The sequence below is a fragment of the Spermophilus citellus genome (genome assembly GCF_964194105.1).
Source record: "Spermophilus citellus genome assembly, chromosome: 11".
In the NCBI taxonomy this organism is placed as follows: domain Eukaryota; kingdom Metazoa; phylum Chordata; class Mammalia; order Rodentia; family Sciuridae; genus Spermophilus; species Spermophilus citellus.
The window spans coordinates 62,898,485-62,911,703 of record NC_138192.1 but is presented as its reverse complement, the minus strand read 5'-3'; the positions used below and the strand labels follow the sequence as shown (position 1 = coordinate 62,911,703).

Sequence of the window (13,219 nt, the reverse complement as noted above, 5' to 3'; positions counted from 1 at the left end):
CTTACAGTATATTTTAATACCTTTTTATCTTTTGCTGTTGTGACTTTTATATAGAATATCCTTGTTTATGAAATGAAAGCAGCACTACTTTACAGTTACTGGAATATTGCAGAAATGCTTTCAAACTATAAAGCTTGGTTACTCTAAAAGCATCTGTAATTTTATTATTTTACTTATGACTGACCTCACTTATTCTCTATATCACTTCCGATAGAACTTTTTGCAACATATAATAATTCACCATTAAAATCTGGACAGTACAAATAAAGAACTGCATTTTTAATTTAAATAGCCCACAAGGCCAGAAGTACCATATTGAACAACATAACTCTGTAGCTTCAGAAACATGCTTTGATTTTTACAACAAAAAATTCAAGAAATAAAATTATATTTGTTTTATTAGTTATAATTATCATTCCTTTCAATGTGGGATAGTATTACACACACACACACACACACACACACATACACAAACACAAATACACAAAAGGTAAGCAAAACTCTACTTAATACTACTTATTTGGCATGAGTCTCCAAAAGAACTGAATGATACATAGCAGAGACTAGCACATAACAGGTGCTTAGCAAATGAAGAGGACAACTGAGAGACTACCTTTTTGAATACATCTCAATATTCCTGAATTAGGTGTTGACCTTGCTTTCCAATGTCACCAACATTATCAGCAGACACAAACCTAATTCTTAAGTGATTTCAACATGAAATATGTCCCCTTGTTTAGAAAATGTACATGACTAAAAACCCTCCCCTCAAGAAAATAGAATCTACTTGAAGGAAACAGCCAAAAGAAAAGTTAACCAGTGGAAATTAAAAGTCTAATAAAAAAACAGAAAACTACCATAGAGAGTTTATCATTAAAAACCAAAGAACAAGTAAAGACATTTGGAAAAAAGAGAGATTACTGTTGACCACAGTGGTCTGAGATCACACAGAAGAGGAAGGGTTTGGTTTAGGTCTAAGAGGACTACAAAGATTTGAGCACAGTCAGGCTAGGCAGGAAGCAGAGGATAGAGATTACTTTTGCTGAAGAGGAAGTTTCAGAAAGGAGATTAATTTGAATTGATAATGAGAGGCCTTAAATGGTAGATAAGGAATTTGCGTGTGATCCTGCAGAGTAAACAATGGGAAGACATTTAAGGTTAAAGGAGAGAGTTAACTAAGGTTGTACACAAAGTATTTAATTATTCATTGGCTGAGAGCTAGCATCTGGTGCTTACTACATCAGAAATATTGCTAGGTAAGAGAACTATAACGATGGCAGTGACACAGTTCTAACTTGGACAAGGCTCACAACATAGCCAGGAAACAAACAAAAAAACAACTGGAACACAAAGTGACAAGTGCTCATAACAAGGTTATATATGGAAAGTACAGGGAGAAAAGGTTTGAATCTGAAATAGAGGGGAGACAGGGGCCAGAGAGGCTTCACTTAGGAAGGATCATTGAGTTAGATCCTGAAGAAAACAAAACAAAACAACAACAAAACCAAACAAGGGCTCACCATGTAGAGAAAGACATGCTAGGTACCTACAGAAAAGCTTTCAGGAAATATACATCCTTTGGGGAAGATCCTATTTCTGTAAAATTAAAAGTTGTATATGCAAGTATGGGGAAAGGATCAAATCCTTAAAAGCTCAGTATTAAAGAAATGTTATTGTATAGAAACATTTTAGGAATGCGTGCAGGGTCAACATTTATCTTCTTAGCTGTAATTTCTGAAGACTAAAATATTAATAAAAAAATTTCTGAATAAACACGAGTAATACAGGACAAAGTATAAAGCCAATTAAATAATCAGATGGCATTTTAAACTATGAAAACAAACATGTTTGACATTCAAAGTAGAAAAGAGATTAATTAAAAACTAATCAAATTATAACTATAAAAATTTTACTTAGGCCAGATATGATTTCAACATCTGTTTCTCACAGAAAACGTATGCAAATAAACATACAAAGCAGGGGTGGAAGAATAAGAAAATCATGCTTTAGAAAATGAATTTTCTTTTACAAAATAAAGAAGAATCCTTGCCTTTAAAAGTATCAGGTATGTCTGTTGGTTTCAACCACACATAAAGCTACTGCCTTCATTTTACATCCCCACTTTGCCTGCTACTCTAGTGCATGATAAACTTTTTTTTTAAAACAATACTACCTATGATCACATATAGTTAAAATTTTGAAAAAGCGACAATCATAATTTATTTATTTATTAGACTTATGCAGTACTGGGAATTGAATCCACGGGCACTCTACCACTGAGCTACACCACTTTTCCCTTTTATTTTGAGACAAGTTCTTCCTAAGTTGCCAAGGTGAGCCTCAATCAAAAGATCCCCCTGCCTCAACCTCCTGTTTGCAGGAGGATGATCACAGGTGTGTGCCATTGTGCCAGACCTAACAATTACAATTATAGTATTGTTATAGGAATTCTACGGGGGGTAGGGAGGTGGGGGTTGAACTCAGGGGCACTCAACCACTGATCCACATTCCCAGCCCTATTTTGTATTTTATTTAGAGACAGGGTCTCACTGAGTTGCTTAGTGCCTCACCATGGCTGAGTTTGGCTTTGAACTCATGATCCTCCTGTCTTAGCCTCCTGAGCCCCTGGGATTACAGGAGTGTGCTACCATGCCCAGCCCAAAATCCAGAATTTTTAAAGTGCTAACATGAGACTCAACAATTATGGATTTTGGAACATTTCTGATTTTGCATTTTCAGATCAGGGATGTTTACCTGATAAATTCTATGCAAATATTGAAAAATCCAGAAAAACTCTGAAATTTAAACACTCTGTTCTGGTCCCAAGCATTTTGGCTGAGATACTCAACCTATACCAATTCACATAAGGAAACGAAATCAGAAGTTTGCTCAATATCACATGTTCAAAGCCTCACCAAACTTTCAATGTAACACTTTTAAAGCCTGGTCAAGCTGGCCTTAGTGCTGCCTACTTATAGAGAATATTATGTAAATTGATTTTACTAGGATATAATCTAGATAATTAAGGTTAAAATTAATATAAATTGATCTTTTTGAAATCTTCTAATTAATGTTTTGCTGGGTAATTTAATACAATGAATTATGTATCTAGCAAAATGATTTACAAAGGAAATTTTTTAAAAGGAAAAATGAGGCTTTTCCCATGAAATATAAAATAAATCCTTAAGGGTCTCAGACCAGTTTACAAAGGCAATTTACAAAAGGACAAAGGATGAATGGGTAGCAGGCAGAGAAGTTATTCAAATGTAGTATGTGAAGGTGTTTCAAAGCTCATTTGATAATTCTTGAATGACTAGGGGTTAAGATTAAGCCATGCAGAAATACCTAAGTTCCTGCTGTTGAGTAGCTTCAAGGAGTACAATTTTCCCATGGAAATGGTAGATTCTCATTATACCACAGAATAATGGACATTGTTTTTATAAAAAACTGTACTCAAAATTCTGAACAATATTTTGAGACTGACACTTTATAATACACTATAAATTTCAGACTGATATTTTTCATCTGTTAACAATCTGAGTTAGACAACTGAGTTGTTTATCATAGATCTCAAAATAATAGCAGTTCTTGTGTACGTTTAGCTGGGCTTTCTGATTCCTTATTCCAGTACCTTCTTAAAATGGACTTTGCTGCTTATTCAATCATTGACAAATTGACAACAAGTAGAAAATTCCCATCACTGCATTAGTTTGATATTCAAGGTAAGATTCAATGAGTCCATTTATTCTAGCAAATGTCACAAGAGATTTTCAAAACATTCTGTTTATCCATAACACTGGGTGGAAATATTTTCAATAACAAGTTTGGACTTATAGAGGCACAAAATTGCATACAGAATAAAAGCACAAAACACAATAAACTAAAGTGCTGCCTACTTATAGTTTTTATTTTATATAAAATAAAACAAGAACTCACTAGAAAGGCAAGTCTTGATGCATAAATCATAACTCCTTATAAATAATGTATTTTCATTATGAACATTTTATATGGGCTATATGGTAAATTGTTCTAAGAATCACTACCTTATCAGTAGTAGAAAGCACCTTTTCAGATACACGATTTTTACAAAGACAGCCATCACAATTGTCTCTCTAGATTTGAATAATTTATCAAGAAACAAACACCAAAGCAAGTAGGAGAATAAGCTAAAACCTTGTCATTTTACAGCTCATCCATAAACAGTTATAGAATGATTTTACAGGTTTATTTATATAACAAAGTTTCTAGGACAATCTTCTACAGAGTTCATGTGTCTAATCTTTCCTAATCAGACTGTAAAATTTTTCATGGCTTCCTTAAAGGTAGAGATTCCATTACTGACTGCAACCCAGACTGTCACACTGCCTGGGGTAAACCATCTTTTTGGCCATGGGACTTAGCATAGTTTGGTAATAGAGCAGGATATTAAACAATTGTTGGTTAAAATAAGCTAAAATGAATAATTTTTAATATGAGCTATCTTTTTAAATAAGAGATACACAAAACAGCCACCAGGATATTAAACAATTGTTGGTTAAAATAAGCTAAAATGAATAATTTTTAATATGAGCTATCTTTTTAAATAAGAGATACACAAAACAGCCACCAGTACTTCACACAGTAGGACTCCAAAATATCTAAAGCATCAATTGTTTATACTCCTCTCACTTAGATGCTGGTGGTACTCAGGAATAAGATACTTGTAATTAGACCAGTCCTTGTTTCCCTGTGAATCCAGGGAACAGGTGTCAGAAAACATGATCCACTTCCCTGCAAAGTAATTATTACTGGTTTCCATTTTATATGACGGTTTATGATCCTCATGAAGGTATGGAAACAGAAGAAGAGCCTGTTCACTTTGATCATGACACTGAGAATTCATTTAATATTGCATTCATTAATAGTATACTTGATTCTTTGAAAATAATGTACTCATCTCATTAGCAAGGAAAATAGTCAATCTCAATACTTTGAAACTACTGTGGGTTCTTTTGTTTCATTTTTGATTTATTTATTTTTTTAGTAATAGAGATTGAACCCAGGAGTGTTCTACCATCAAGCCACATCTCTAGACCTTTTTGTTTTTCATTTTTGAAATTAGCCTCACTAAGTTGCCCAGGCTGGCCTGGAACTTATGATTCCCCTGCCTTAGCCTCCCAAGTCACTTGGATTACAGGTGTACATCTTAGCACCTGGCTAAATTATTGTTTCATAGATGTATATATATTAAAGTTCTAGAAGAATTTTTTTCTCCTTTTGTGGAGAAGAGCAGGATTCTAGGAGACCCTCTCTTCAGTAAATTTTCAAACTGCTTTTTCTTTTTAAGAAAGAATGGAAATCCAAGCTTAAAAGTAAGGTCACCTTGTTGAAATCTACCACAATTTCTGAACACTGGTAGACTGCCTGTACGTAAAAATTGAGAGTGGAAAAGTACCTACATTGTATGAGATATAGATCAGTGAATTCCTATGAACATAAAGTATTCATAGAATATATCCTTTCAGAGGAACAACTCTGTTTTGGAGGTTTGATTTCCTTGAGGACAAATCAAATCATTTGAACAAATGTTAAGTGGTTCTTCCTCATTTTAACAAGACTAGTCCCCTTTAACTACTACCCTAAGTTCGCTTCTGTTTTTATCCAATTTCTGGAAAATTTGTTCTTAATCAGGGTGAAGATTTCAATATGCACAGGGGATTGGTTGTTATAACAAATGAGTCCCAAAGGGTAGGGACTACGATGAACTAAGATGTGGTATATTCATTAGAGCCTGTTGCTCAACTCCTGCTGCCTACTGCCTGGTTAAGCCCCCAGGGTCACTGCCCTTCAATACTTCATATGACTGTAAGGCAACAGATATGGAGCCACTGATTCAGCCAGGTCTCATGTTTGTGTGGCTTGAACACTTATATTTCTAGGAATTTCAGGTATACAACTTCAATTTTCTCCCCCTATCCCAGGGGGTAAATTGCAATAAATTCTTGAGAAGACAGTATATTCTTGTTGAGAAAAAAATATAACAGAAAGAAAATGCTTGATGTTCTTTTTTTTTTTTTTCCTTAACTACTGAGGTACATCCCCAGCTCTTTTTATTTTTTTTATTATTTTTTTTTTATTGGTTGTTCACAACACTACAAAGCTCTTGACATATCATATTTCATACATTAGATTGAAGTGGGTTATGAACTCCCAATTTTACCCCAAATGCAGATTGCAGAATCACGTCGGTTACACATGTTCTAAGAGCTGTGAAATATAAGCACCAGAAGTACTCTAGAGAGTATCTAGTCCAACTCCTTCCTTTTATAAATAGGAAAGCTAAAGCCCAGAGGAGTGAAGTGACTTGCTCATGGGACACACACCTACTGAGTGGCAAAGCCAGGACTAGAACTGCAGCCTCTTGACATGAATTAAACCACTGTCTTTTGGTTTACATCAAGAGTCTTCCAAACTTCCTTCCTCTTTTCTAGTCTTCACTGGGTTCGATCCTTAGTCCCACATAAAAATAAAATAAAGGTATTGTGTCCACCTACACCTAAAAAATGTTTTTTTTAAAAAAGATGCATTTGGGCAAATGGATTAATTATGAAATGATTAACACTTTCTAACACTTTGTTCATGTATTGATCAGAACAGACATTGTGTAAAATGACTACTATAGAGAATTACAAATGCAATAGTCATATATTTGTGTGTATACATATTTAAAAGGTATATTTTAAATTTGCAAATATTTCCCTTCTATCTTCTGTAATGTAATATTATTAGTCTTTATCTTATAAACATAACAGCTTATTAAGATGTGTTTTCCCAAACTTACTCCAACCTTTTGATTAGTTGTGTTTAATTCCTCTCTAATACCTATCACAAAAAGCTATAACTTTCTAGTTTAAGAAGGTCCATAATTATTTTGCTGGATTCTCTTCCTTACAATCTCTTACAAACTATAAAGCTTATAATATTTTTTCAGTACTTTTCCCCCTTAAAACATCCTGTTTTAATTCATAATCGTTATGATTGAGTCCACAGAAAGCAAGTCAATAATTTGCCTGACACATAGTAGATGATGCTGTAGAAATCACTATAAAGTACCATGATGGAAGAATAAAAGTAACAAATGTTTTAAGTGCTATCCTTGAGCCAGGCCCTTTTGTAAGCACTTTACATGTATTAATTCATTTAATCCTCAAAATTACCATAGAAGGTGGGTACATTGGTCACTTCACTTTATAGAATAACAAAATGAGATAGAGAGATCAACTGTAGTGCCAGATTTGAACCATGACAGTCTTGACTGCTAGCCCTGACACATCACTACCTAATGACACTTTTCATGAGCCTCATAAAAAGTGTCAAGATGTGATTCCAACGACTTTTCCTGGCCTAAATTACTACAGTTAATCTTGAACTGGGATGGAGGTAGAGAGCAAGACCTTAAAAATATCACATGCTTTATCTTTTCCCCCTCACTTCCCAATATGATATTGTTAAAAACAACAATAATAATGGCAATAACAAATGCAATCTATTTACGATGAATATGAAGGATGTTCAAAAGTCTCAAAACAAAAACTCAACTTCCTTGTTGCTGTGATTTGGAGTCTGAGAGGAAACAAGATTGCTTAGGAAACTTTTTTCTAAACTCCCCCCCTCCAAAACAACAACAACAAAAACAAAAATGAAGCAAACTCTGAGAACTTCCAAAAACTTGAGCTGAAATGTAATTAAGATCAATGTAATCCAAATTCTTCATTTCTAAAGGAAGACACTATTGCCCAAATAACAAATGGTTTGTCAAGGTAGTGAGGGTTACTGGCACACTCCTAATTTTTGGTTCAGGGAGATTTTTGCCTCTCTCATGTTTGAAATTTAGGAAAAAGCTTATCATGGACCAAAATTTTAAAAATCACTAGTTCAGTGTTCCAAAACTCTGTTGTAAATAGATTATGGACTTCTATAACCTGCAATCTAAGTTTCAGGCCAGGACCCAAAAGCCTGCATAGTACTCTAACAGTCCAAGTTCTCTGGTTTTAATATGTAATATGATTTTTTTATGACAACACCCACACACACTCTAAATTCAACGTGGAACATTGAATTTTGTGTAAATGGACTTAGGCCATGAAAAGGGGCTTCTGTTTTTTCTTCTAAGCAGACAGATATGTTGTTGTTGGTATAGAGGCATCCAGATTAGGCAAGAGCCAGATTAACAAACTGGTTTCCTGGCCACCACCCACCACACACTGTATCATGAGTTTTGGACTCTGTGAAAACTGTATGATACAAAAATCTGTCTACAGGGACTGGCACCCACTCAATTTTCAGGCATTATTCAGTTCCTGAAAAATGCTGCACATGACATGACTAAAAATTCAGACATTTCCATATTTTATTTATTTTATAGTACTAAATTTTTATAATCCAATACCTAATGATATTTTATCATCTGCAATGAATCATTATATGAGTCATAATAAACTATGTTATCAAGACTATGAATAATAAGATGATCAGCAATGCAGCCAACATTTATCGGTACATCAAATGAAACTAAATCTAAGTTATGAAAAGAAAAATAATTTAGGCCAATGATGAATGGAATGTCTGAAGCATTTCTAAGTTTAATTGAATAGTACCATCATGTAACACCCCAAATTTAGTAATGGTAACTTAGTCCCATAAGATTAAGATAATTCTGAATTATTAATAAGTGACAATGTGAGAATGATCTGAATGTTGTGAAAGAAGCCAGCACATAAACTGTTGCTCTTAGTCCTTTACCATGAAAGAACCTGTTATTTATTACTCTTGGCCATCAAACTGACCTGCTGACTGCAATCATTGCTTCCTTGTAGTACATGAATACTTGCATCTCTGTCCATCTTCACATTTTACGTCCTTTCTCTGTGTTTACAGCTATGTGTAATTAAAGTCTGGCCATGAAATAGTTATTTAATTCTCCACACATACTAGTCCACTGGTGTTATGTTTCAGGTTCTTCCTCCCCCTTCAGTGCAGAAAGGGCACTACAGAATCATTTAATACACTGGAGACTCATTATCTCCCAGTACGCTGAAAGTGTGAAGGCATCTTCCCAAAGGGGCATACAACTCCATGTATATTTATGTGCTAATAACCAATCATAACTTCTACTTTATCTTCTAATTAAAAATGAAGGTATACTGTCCACTTTAGAATTAAGCAAGGAAGGGAATTACCTCTCAATTGAAGTATTAAAAAAAACATAAGAATTTAGAACATTCTGAAAATATCTTAATATTTCTAAGAGTCAGATAAGAAGCTGAATGTACCAGATGGTTCCCTGATTTAAAATATGGCAGTTATTCAGTTTATAAGTGGGCAATAACTGAATTTTTAGAAATCAAATGAATTTCAAATTTTTAAATTAAATTTACTTTGCCACTTTGTATGGATCAGAAGTGAAAGAAAATTGCAGTTGTGATTTGATACAATCTAAATATTCAAGGTCATTCAGTTGCTAAAGTTTTATTTAACTGAATTTGGCAGTAGGATCTTTAAATTCATATTGTCAGGATTATACACAGAAATTGATAGGTTTATTCAGCCTGTAAATGCAACAATAAAAGATGTATATGATTTTGAATACCAGCTGCCTCTACTTCCTATGCTTTCCATACCTTCTTTCTGCTCCTCTTCTTCCAAAAACAGTTTAAATAAGAGTTAAAATTAATACTTAATTTCCCTGATTTAGACTCTTCAGTATAACATATAAGACACCAAATGTAGTACCTTCTCCTTATATAACAGTGGGGAATAGGGAGGGCATGTACTTTGGTCAAAACATAATTCATATTATTTTCAATTATGAAAGATCATTAGTTTAAAAGATTCCTCTTTAAACATTGATAACAAGCAGAATGTATTTCTAATTGAAGCAGGTAAATTTTTTTTGCACAATCAAATGTGTGTGTATACATATATACACACACACACACACACACACACGAGCCCAGGTTATTCAATTTCTCATGGAACATAGAAACTAAATATGCTTTTACTTTCCAATCTTGACATCAAATCAAATAGGCAAGGGTTAAATTCTGCTGTAATATGATATTGTTACATAATAAAAGTTTTCCTGTTAGCATTTACAAACACCTTCCAATATCCTCCACAGTGTTACTGGACATAAATTGAACCTCTAAATTAGAAGCTTCACTAATTTTAGACATAACTGAAAAACAATGTAGTAACCAAAAGACAACAATCTTTCCCTTGGGTCCTTAACTAAAAAGCTCTCATATTTTTCAATGTCCTTGAGTCACACAAAGTAGTGGTTGGAAGACAGCTGACTGATTGGACAACTGACTTCTTTTACTTGAATCTGATACAAAATAACCAGGTGCAGAGAGGCTTTACAGTAAATGCAACCTCCAAAGCAAACTGTGTCAAAGAAAAGTACACATAGTATGCTTTTCCACATCCAGAAACACTTAATTCAGACATGGGTTACTCTCATTTTCATGTTGCCATTTTCATGTTTCATGGGCACCAGAAATGAAAATACTTCTATAGCAATATACTTGCAATATACTATATTTAAAATAGAGAGAGAGAAAGCATTCTTTCACTTTCTTAAAAAAAAAAAAAAGAATCAAAGCCCAATTCTATAAAAGTATTTTCTGTCAAAATTTTGCTTAAGAAAACAAAATTTGACTAAAAATGCACACTGACCATGACTGATTTTGTACATAAATAATTACCATTTTCTAAAAGTTTTAAGGCTGCAGGGATTTTTTTTTCCCTTGTCAAACCCAGTAAAAAAGAAATAACTGGTACCTCTACGAATAAATTACATCTTGAAATATACATGATTTGTGGTGTTCCTGTGTCACTTGCAATGGTAACTGACACGCCCCGAATCCCGAATTTAACTGTACCAGACAGTTCTATCTGTCCCATCGCTGACCAAACACTGCTTCTCTGTTTCTATTCATTATGTATTATACAAGGTCTAAACACAGCCCAGTATGACAAGGAAAAAAATTACAATTCTTATGACAGCAAAGTGATGCATTCAAGATCTCTCTTGCAGTACATTCTCATCCATGAGCACTAACAGGCTTTTTTTTTTTTTTTTTTTTTTTTGAATGAAGCTAAAAATGTGTTGGCTGCAGCCCATTACTCCAAGAACCTTGGACCCCCTGTTTCTGCAGGTTTTCAGGAAACCCTGGTAAAAACCAAGCGCTATGCAAACCATGAAAACCAAACTTGCAAAGAGCCTTGTGCAATGATCAATAACCTTGGCTACACCGCCACGGGCCCCAAATTCACCGTCCTGGAGACCAATGCAGAAAAAAAAAAAAAAAAAAAAAAGACGAAAGGCTAGCTGAAGCCCAAAGAAACTACAGCGCTTCCCCCTCCGCCGCCCTTTCTGCCGCATGGAGAGAAGCGAAGGGAGGAGAGGAGTGAAAGGAGGCTCACCAGCTCTGAAGATGCTCCGGTGACCTCCGGCTGCGCGGTGAGAGCTGGGCCGGGAAGGCGCTAGTGAAGCCCTGGCGGGCAGTATGGACTCTGCCCCTGGTGCATTCCTCGCATTCCGGCACAATCTGTCGCCAGCCTAGGAGCTGGCAACGCGCGTCACCCCCCCCCCCCCGCCTCCACCCCGGACACACACACCTGACTACTGCTGCGCCCCGAGCGGCCACGGCCGCCGCGGCGCCTCCACTGCCCGCGCTCGAGGTTTGTCGCACTCAGCCAACACACAGCCAAATCCCGGGCCCGCCGCACGCCCCCTCACTTCCCGGTTAGGTGGAAAGAGGAGAGGAGAGGGCCGGGCAGCCCCGACAGGGGCAGGGACACGAGATTCGCCAAGGGGGTGCAGTAGCTCCGCTTCAACTCCTAGCAGGGAGAGGAGGAAGCGACGGCGCAGGAGGGCAGCCAGGAGGTTTGGGGCTGGGGAACTGGGAGGGGTGGAGCGTGAGGACAAGCCACGAGGAGAGAGGGGCGCACCGAACCGAAAGGAGTGTGGTAGACCCGCGGGAGTGAAGGGCTAACGGGGCAAACACGAGACAGTGAGGCCAGCAGGGGCGTGGGAGGAAGAGAAGGGCCAGGATACGGGTTCTGGGGCTGGAGGGGCGGACAGACCGCCCGAAGGGCTGAGGGAGGCGAACGCCCCAGGGTGTTGGGGACGCGGGGCAGCGTGCCAGGCGGGAGGTAGTAGGGAATCCGCCGGGTAAACGTCCAGAAGAGCTCCGCACGGCGCTTAAGTTTGGGGCTGGGGGCTTAGAATTCGAAAAGGCAAACGTGGGGAGGGGTCGAGCGCACCGCGTAGGGGAGACCCGGGAAGAGTATTCGCGGGGAAAAGCAAATGGAGGGTGAAACTTGTGCGCCTGCCGGGGGGAGGGGAGCAGGCAGGCGAGTGCGGGCAAGAACATGAGGCGGGGCAGGAAAGCCGAGGCGGCCGCGAGTCGGTAGGGACCGAGTAACGGGAGGGAGACGCCTGTCCCTTCAGCGAGCAGGTCCTGGTTAGGGCGCAAGGGGCCAAGGGCCAGGGGTCTCGTGCGCAGGAGTCTCCGCGCCTTCCCGCGAGCCCGCACACTTACTTTCCAGGTTAGGCAGCGGCCGTCGTCGCTCCAGGGATCTGGGACATCCACGCCGAAGGGTAGCCGCTGCGGCACCCGAAAAAATTAAAAAAGTGCCGCGGCCGTGTGATTGCCCGCCCCTCCCTCCCCCACCCGCCCCCTCCCCCGGAGAGGCTCTCCCACCACCCCCGGTGGCGGCGGTGGCCAACTTGTCCCTCTACCCGGTGCCCATGGTGCCGCCTCCGCGGCCGGCGTCGACTCGGACTCAGCCCCGGAGCCCCCTCTACTGCCCAGAGGCCGCAGCCGCCGCCCGCCCAGCCGCTAGCCCGCCTGCCCGGCCAGCCCCAGGCTCCCGGGAACGTCAGCACGCCGCCGTCTCCGGACAAGCTCCCCGACAGCCCCATTGGTCGGAAGAAAAAGGCTGACCCTCCCCATTGGCCCGGCCCTCATATTGAACCTGCCAATGGGAACTGCGGTTTCAGGTCGCCATAGAGACCGATGCTGTTAAGAGCCAGAGGGCCTGGAGAAGGTGGGGAGTGAAGATGAACCAGTCTCTGGCCTCTAGCGCCAGAGAGGGTGAGGGAAAGAAGTACTAGGGGATTCCCGAACGCCGGCTCTGAAATCTGGGGCAGGTTTGCTTTGTCAACCCAATT

The 13,219-nt window shown here is 38.6% G+C and overlaps 1 protein-coding gene across 8 annotated transcripts in view; it reads right to left on the bottom strand.

The window, feature by feature from the left end:
• Positions 1–12,919, bottom strand: part of PKP4 (plakophilin 4) — a 239,560-nt gene extending 226,641 nt beyond the window's left edge. For 5 of the 8 annotated variants that reach the window (XM_081260645.1, XM_081260644.1, XM_081260643.1 and 2 more), the window contains exon 1: positions 12,588–12,720. The gene's annotated coding sequence lies outside the window, so the exon portion shown is untranslated. The other 3 variants (XM_081260642.1, XM_081260647.1, XM_081260640.1) reach the window with 3 other exon arrangements.
• Between the last annotated feature and the right edge of the window lie 300 nt (positions 12,920–13,219).